Source organism: Ruditapes philippinarum, unplaced genomic scaffold (genome assembly GCF_026571515.1).
Source record: "Ruditapes philippinarum isolate M1 unplaced genomic scaffold, ASM2657151v2 ctg10_1_1_1_1, whole genome shotgun sequence".
Taxonomy (NCBI): Eukaryota; Metazoa; Mollusca; class Bivalvia; order Venerida; family Veneridae; genus Ruditapes; species Ruditapes philippinarum.
Window position 1 is genome coordinate 189884 of NW_026866259.1, and position 8752 is coordinate 198635.

Sequence of the window (8752 nt, forward strand, 5' to 3'; positions counted from 1 at the left end):
GCAATATCTCAAAGGGTTAAGGCAATAAGTGGATTTTACCCATATTCAATGTATTTTCTAAGTCAAAAAGGGGCATAATTCTGTCAAAAACCTTGACAGAGTTATGTCCTCTTGTCTGTTGATGAAGGTCGTGATGGTAAACAAGTATGGTCAGTTTCAAAGCAATACCTCCAATGGTTTTGAAATAAAGTGAGGTGGTACAAAAAACTTAACCAAGCTCAATACACTTTCTAAGTCAAAAAAGGGCCATAATTCTGTCAAAAACCTTGACAGAGTTATGTACTCTTGTCTGTAGATGGAGGTTATGATGGTGAACAAGTATGGTAAGTTTCAAAGCCATACTTGTAATACTTCTGAAATAAAGTGGGGTGGTACGAAAAACTTAACCAAGGTGTGACGCCAACGCCGACGCCGACGCGAGTAGGATAGCTCCCCTTTTCATAGAAAAGTCGAGCTAAAAATGATAAATGATCTTAATTGGCAAACCCTTGAACAGCGTCGAAACATCAGTGCTGTAACCTACTTGTATAAAATCCAAAACAACATTGTTTTTGTTGACCACCAATACCTTACTCAAACAAGAAATCTGAACTACCTGATACCCTACTCGAGGACACAATATCATCAAAATTCTTTCTTTCCTAGGAGCATACGTCTTTGGAATAGCCTTCCCCTAACTGTTCAGTCCAGCCCCAGTTTAAACATCTTTACTGAGAGGCTTGACCCATTCTATAAATTCTAAACTGCACACTATGTTTTTAAATTAATAGTCTTGTAGAACTTTTATTCTTTTAACTTTTTAATTTGCATATAAACAATTTCTTTATTAACAGTTCCCTGACAACGCGCCTGCTAGTCATAATCAGAATTGATTGTTAAGCAGTATGATGTAGATGTAGATGTATTATGCCCGTGCCATTGTATTTTGTACCTTTTTTCAGGAGAGCGAATTTGTCATAAGTCTTAAGTTTAAGACAAAAGATATGACAGTTACTTGAAACGGTCTTAAGTGCAAAAACTTTTTCTCCTAAAGTTGGTCATAAGTCCTAGGATTTAGGATTAACTTAGGACTCTCCATGAAACGCAGCAGGACAAGGTTCTATTCTGTTAACAGCTCAATTTTTGTACTTTAATATTAAAATCCGTTAAAGTTTGAAAAAAATAAGCAAAATTCAAATATGGGCAAATCCATTACGCAAAATTTGCAGTTAATTTATGGTAAGTTAAAAGATTTGTTCAAACCAGGAAGATAATATGAAAATTATATCGAGACTTTTTTTAACATTTTGTTGTGGATTGTTTCTGTCATTCTATCTCCAGTATACAGAGCTAACAATAGTTAAAAAGAATCAATAAAAAACTGTTCAAAAAGTTGTTTCCAATTGAAATTGAAACGAAATGAAGTAAAATTACCTGAATTGAAACTTAAACCCGGAAGTTGAGAAATTATTTTACTTTGAGCCGCTTGTGAACTGGATAAAAGAAAATAAGTAGGCATGGGTTGAAGATAACTAATTATTATCCTTCACCATCAATTTTATTACCGGAAAAATTACTCAATATAGATTCGTATTGAAAAAAGGAAGATAAACAAAACAATTGTCAATTACTGTATGTATTAATAACAACTTCTTCAGTTATAAATTGCATTACCTCTTTAACCTTAAGTAATCCATTTCACGAAAGATAATTATTTTTCAAAGAAAAACATGTGCTATTTAACATTTTAATCATTTGAATAATGACAATAGAGTATCTATATTGAAAATGGCAAACATGCATTTGTAAAAATTTACTTCCACTTAAGTATCGTTGCAACTCAAATTACTCATCGTCAACACTATGTTAATAATATTCCATTTTGTTGTTTGGGTCTCCAGTTTGTTAATAATGTTGCTGCTATTTGCTATCTGTCTTCTTAATTATAGGACTTGCATAGCTTTTTTATAAACGTGTAAAATCTAAACTTGAAATTGTAATTTGGTTTAGGCAAAAGTAAGCAAATTTTGCTGGGGTGAGAGATGTTGCACTTTCCATATCTCTCAGAACAAACTCGAGCAAAGCCTGCAACTTCTACTTTTTATTGCTCTCTCGGGGTTTCGCCTTATCCTTTTTATATACCAACAACAGCAGGTGTCAAGTGCTGTGCGGCAGCTGCAAAATGTTCTTCACTTCAGTATTCTCGTATTTCTCTGGTCCCTCAGAATCATTGATAACAATACTTCACTGTGTTGAAGAATTAACACTGCTTAAACCGGTGCTAGGGAGCGTGGGCGATGTTTCGCTATTCATTATCTTTATTGAACACAGCTTCTTTCAAACCTAGCCTGTAATTTTCACTTTTAAACTACCGTTACCTAGTCTGCAACTTTTAGTTTTTAACTTCTTCATTCTTCTCAAGTGATCTCCCATTTTTTGAGATTTGGATAACTAAAATAGAGAAAAACAGAATCCCTAAAGAAAGCCCAACAAGGCAAAATTGAAAATGTTGCAGACTCGGTTTGATTGAGGCTGTTCACGGACGGTACTGGAAAGGGCAAGTTACCGTCCACGCCCCTTAGCACCGGCTTAAAAGCAGAATTCAACATTTAAACATGAAAAATGGTGAAATTTTGAATTTAGAAACATCCGCAGATGTGTTCATACGGCGGTTATCATAACTCGATGAAAGAGTAGACCGATGCTGTATCTGTTGTAGCAAGTATAAATAGGGAAATAGATAGTCCGTTGTATGCACACAAGTTACAATGAACAAAGAATGAATAAATGTATATATATCAAATTTTAATCTCATGGAAGACCTTATAGTTAGAATTTCTTTGAAGTCAGCTTCATCATTGTCCTAATATGCCTTAAATTGTGATTTGATGTGCTGAAATTGGAAACTTGGTATGGAACAATGTTATGAAAACTATGAATGACCGTGATATTAATGTATTCATTTGGACGGAGAGATTAAAACTTAGATACTTTATTTCTTTCAATGTAAACGAAGAGTTGAATTTATACATGTAAGTTAATATATCAATAGTCTTAATAAAATATGCAGAGATATCAACAAATGGAATGATAATTAAAATTTTAATATTATACATAAAATGTATGTACATGCAGTGAGTGTGTTGCTGTAAACATATTACATCTTATCAATCCATGATTTTACGGAAGTCAACAATTCTATCAAAAGAAATACCACAAAGCATTGTGTAATTACAAAATAATAATAGAAAAGTATACAGCCCGAGATAGAATGTAAGAAAATATCAGAATACATCTTTATTTTGAAATATACATAAAATTTTTAATTTTTGTACTGCTGACCATGGCCATTTAGTTAGATAGGATTTAGAATGACTCTAAGTACTGCAGCCTGATCTTACCTTTTGTGTTGTGTTTAAAAGAGGAAAGATATATGTTAGAAAACTGGCTTTGCCCGCAAAACAAACCGTATGTTTTTTCTCATTTTTTACCCACTGTGGTCTTAAAGTACATACTAGAAGGTATATTGGGAGAGGGTGGGGCAATATCGTTTTTTTTAGCAAATTTAGATCAACACGATGTGACGTAAAATATGGTGGCTGATTTGGAACGCTTTAGTGCGTCGTGTTGCCGCTATCCACAGCACGACAAAGCGCAACACTGTGCGTTGTCGAACTTTAGTCTTTTCGTCCTGTAGCTAACGATGCGCGCCAAACAGTTGTCGCGATGTCACGTTTGGCTTAGGTATTTGTATACATAAGCCAAGTAACATCGCGACAACGTGCCGCACGACATCGCCCCGTTTGGCATGCTTCGCAGTGCGTTTCGCTAGCGACAAGACGAAAAGGCGATATCCATACACATAGGTTGTGTTGTCGCTATCGCTATATAGAAACTTTAAGCGTTAAAGCGCGCTAATGTTAGCGTCACACTATGGGCGCGTCATTGAAAAATTACTATTTCTAACAGTTTACTGTTCTTATTTATATGTGATAAAAAGAATATTATATTCGTATAGATTCAATACGAAATTTATTGAACTCGTTAAATAAAACAATATCTATGCTCGCAAGAGGCTCGCATAATATAATTTTATTCAACTCGGTTAATAAATTTAGTATTAAACTACACTCATTCAATATCCTCTATATATGTACCATATTTTCGTCCTGTGCATATCTTTGAATTGTCAATGGAACAAAATGTTGTACGCCACAGAAGATTTATATTGTAAAATTGTGTATTTTTATATATTTTATATGAAAACTGAATACTGGTGCAAATAGCTAGTATGTTTCCTCCTTTTTACCATTCAAGCTCAAGCACATCAGATTGTCTTGCTTGTATGACTACATGGCCACAGCCACATTTATTTTCCTGTTTATGTTTATAATCATAAAGCAGTTTAGTAATTTTATGGTCTAGAACGATTTGTAATGGGAGAATGTATGCTGGAGAAAAGAAGTATCGTAAACAACTACAAAAATTAATAACGAAAATGGATCTTTACACTCGATCACTGTAAATACATTTGTAATTGCAAGGGCAATTTAATATCGGATGCTCCATTGAACCTTTGAAATGTAAATTTAGGACAAATAAAAAATGATTTCAATTTGTTTTACCTGATATGTTCAAAATCAGAAGGGTTGTTTAACACCGCATGTATACGATATCAAAGAAACAATACCGCACTGTTATAGCTGCAGTGCATGTGAATGATTTTATATCCAGATAAAGTTGACATATTGTCAACAAGTAATCGTTTAAAGGACAAAATAATTAACTGTTTTATGCAAAGTTTAATTTCAGCGGTAATTTAAACCGTAGACAAAGTGGGCACATCTCTTTCTCCCTTTTTTCTAAATCGCCGGATGTAATTTAACTGAATACGAGGCTTGGGGTTAGAAAGATAACAACATTGTTAAAGTCAATTGGAGTAAAAATAAATGAGGGTGTAAATGGATTAAACTTGTAGATAAGTTTTAAGGATTTTTCTATATGGACTTAACAAGTTTAGTTGATAAATACAACGGATCGAAATATGAAGGAATAAAACATTAAATAAACAAGTAAGTGTAATTTCGATATGTTATAAATGTGGTTTAATTTTTATGTGGAAATGAATACATTGGTAATATTTATAACTTCCATTTAATCGACCATATTATTTTATTGCATATAAGGAGAGAATTTAAGAAGAAAATTGTTTGTGTACATTTAATATATTCAAAGAAAGTTGTGTTTCAGAATAGAATTGTCATCAATGGTTAAACACGGATGACTCGGAAACCGCCGCAGGGCTGAATGTTCCTGGTAAATTGCATGAAACCAGATGCATGTACACATAATCATTTTAATTCGAGATTAGTCATTGTTTTGTCTGAATATTCAATAACACATGTTACTTTTATATTCTAAATGCCGTTTCTTAACAAGTACAATACAATTATCATAGTGTATTGATTGATTTACAAGGTACAATATGCACAGCATATTTTCTTTGATAAATACTCATTTTATACTAACTTTGTATCATCATGCATTTAATCTTCCTTATCAGCATCATAACGTGATGTTGTGGATACATTTTTCATTTGAATGGGGGTTGCCGGTGTAGCTTATTTTGGAAGAAATTTTTGTTTGTTTGACACAGTCAATAAAAGTGGAGATTAGGAGGTTGAGACTGTCGCGGCATAAGTCATTGTTTTCTTAGGTTGTGATGTTATGTACATGTACGTCGTTAAGTATTTTTTATGTTTTATATTTATGCCAATTTTATCTGAAACCTTCATTTAAATTACAGCATGATACTTGGTATGACATAAATGTTAAAAAGTCTACACTTAAACCTGGCTAAATTAGGCGGTTTTTGTTTACACAGGTGAAGTATCATTTTGACGTACATAAATTGGGGAAGTTAATAAATTAGTCACATATTTTGATAGTGATCAGATGAACTTTTGAACAGAGATATATAGATATATAAAATAACAATTTATCATGTCTATACACTGCGGATTTTGATGATTTATATATAGCTCTTCTTGATGCTTAAATTCTGAAGAAAAAACTCCAATAAATATTGAATAAATAATAGTATTTTCAAGTAATAACGCAAAAATTATTATCTTTGCGTATTTTTGACATTTAGCGCCAAATCACACGTGCGTGAAAATGCTGCGGAGACAAATTCCTCTGCATTGACCAATCATATTCTCTGATACACCGAGCATTTCTATTTCGGTCGATTGCATAGGCTTTATCAATACCGAAAGTAGGCTGTTGAGTTGAAATTTCACCCCTTAATTAGCCCAAGAGTGAACCTAGATAATTGATCAATTTATGCATTCAATACAAAAATACACATTTGAATGATAAAGTTACAGTTTACTAGAATATTCTTTCATGTCTTGTAATATTTACATAAATTATGTAAATATTGACCGCGTGTAAATGAACAGTACACACAAGTGATGTCATGCTATCGAACAGCCATATTGTGTATTGAGAAGGCTTGAGGTAGATTAAACAATTCCAGGATAATTGTGTTTATTTTCTTATAAATATTTGGCTAATACTTTGACTACACGCGGACGGATGGTAAATATAGTTGATTGATATATTTTATCGGGAGTACTAAATGCCCGTGTGCTTTTATAGTTTATTCGTTTTCGTGGAATTTGTAATTAGAATCACATGGGGTAAATTGGATATTACTTAGACCTTTCCCCACCACCCTATTGAGTATTGAATAGCTAATTGTTTGATTTTGTTTGTTTGCAAATGTCATTTGTTTTAACTCGTGTTTTTACTTTTACTGTCACTGCTAGCTTGTTTAATTAATCTAATGAGTGAGTCACGACACTGGGAAATGAAAATAAAAATGAATCATCAGGATAGAAATTGGAGACACATGTATGGAGATTTATCTTGGTCTATGATTTTGCACAACTTTGCTAGAATTCAAAGAAATGAAATGGCCCAGCCAAATGCTACCAAAATCAACAAATAAGCTGGCACCAATGGGTATAGTTATGATTAGAATCCCAATGAAAATGGCTTAATTAATTGATAATTAATGTATTGACAGACTTGACAAATCTCCATGTATGATTGAGAAGGTAGATCTTTAATTTAAATGGAACAATAAGGTTTTAAAATTAAAGGACCATTGCAAATGTTATATTGGATAATAACTCATTTCATGTCATAATTTTACACAAGGATATAGATATATCAATTTAACTACAAAATATTTTTTAAAAAATCTCTGGTAATGAAAATTAAGATGTCATCTCATTGTATTTATGAATAAAGTTTTTTTCCCCTTGACAAAAGGAGTTAGATGGAGGTATTGGTTGGACTTGGAATATTTAGGGGTAGGGGAGGGTTCATTGGAAAAGGCAGGCCTTTTTTCCCCTATCCCAAGGGTCCGAATATGGGCCCCATTCCCCATCCAAATTATGTTTTTTTCCCAATCCAAAAAAAAAATATTCCCAATCTTGAAGTTGGCATTTTGAAAGAAAAAGTACCGCATTTTCAATTTTGGTGCCGCGAAATAGCGTTACAGAATATATTCATGTTTTGTGAATAAAAACAGGATTGTTAACCCATTACTTCATATACACGCCTTTTAACGCCTTTTTCACCCCCCCCCTTTTTGTTGTCTCAAATGATGAAAAAATGCCTTATTTAGGCCCCAAACACTTGTTTTTGTTTGAGAAATGTTGTTAAAAAAATTGACCTCTTTTTCGGCGCGCCCCCCAACCAAAAGATACATCAGGGGTTGCCAGAAGGGGGATGTGCCCCCTTCTGTTTTGGGGGGTTTGAAGGGGGCGGAGTCCCCCTCATCGCCAAGAAAATTTTGGACTTGTGAGAGGCTGTAAATGACCCCAGATTGATCATAAGGTAACGTGTAACCAACGCTGAAAAGCATTTGACTCTATCTCAATTCATTGATAAGTTGCAGCACTTTGAAATCAATTTTGATGGAAAAAATCAACGCAAAATAGTGATTTTTGGCAATTTTGAGATGTCCCCTCGTTGCCATGGTAACAGAAAATTTAAGTCTGAGCATGTTGTTGCAAGGACAATGGTCCAGTCAACATTTGTGCCAAGTTTGATTAGTGTTGAAGCAGTTTTTATAGTATTATAGCAATTTGAACTTGTAACGGGAGACTTTTCAATGAAAACAGCCATTTTTCACAAAATGCTCATGAAGCAATGGGTTAATTGATATCAATTGAACATTTGTACACATTTTTGATGATTTTAGCCTGTCCTTGTATTTTTGATATGACAGACAAAGCTGAACAGTTTAAGTAAGATTTATTTAGATTTATTTTAACAATTGTAACACCTAGAATGCTAGCATATTTTCCCAAATTGACAAATTTCATGATAACTTTTTTCCCCCCAAATTGGAAAATTTTATGACACAAATTTCCCAAATTTGCCATGTGGCTTTTTCCCAAAATAGAGGAAAAAAGGCCTGAAGGGGATGGGATTGGGATGGTGGTAGGACATAGTAGGATAAATTTAAATTTATTATTGTAATAATATAAATTATTATACATGCAGTGTTGCATCTAGGCCGCGCGATTGCGCGATTTGCGCATTTTTTATGCAGATCGCGCATTTAAATGAAGTCAGTGCGCGCCAAGTCGCGCATCTGACAATATTTTCAATTTAATTCAGTTTATCTTCATCGTATCTTAAAAGCGTCAGCCATGTTTGTTTTCACTCGTGGTTATGACTAAAATACGTACTA

General features: G+C 33.4%; 1 protein-coding gene across 2 annotated transcripts in view; it reads right to left on the reverse strand.

Moving 5' to 3' along the window:
- The window catches only part of LOC132731936 (tyrosine-protein kinase SYK-like), a 35701-nt gene extending 34157 nt beyond the window's left edge, over positions 1–1544 (reverse strand). For both annotated transcript variants that reach the window (XM_060718230.1, XM_060718231.1), the window contains exon 1: positions 1414–1544. The gene's annotated coding sequence lies outside the window, so the exon portion shown is untranslated. The remainder of the gene's footprint in view (positions 1–1413) is intronic.
- Positions 1545–8752: the final 7208 nt, after the last annotated feature.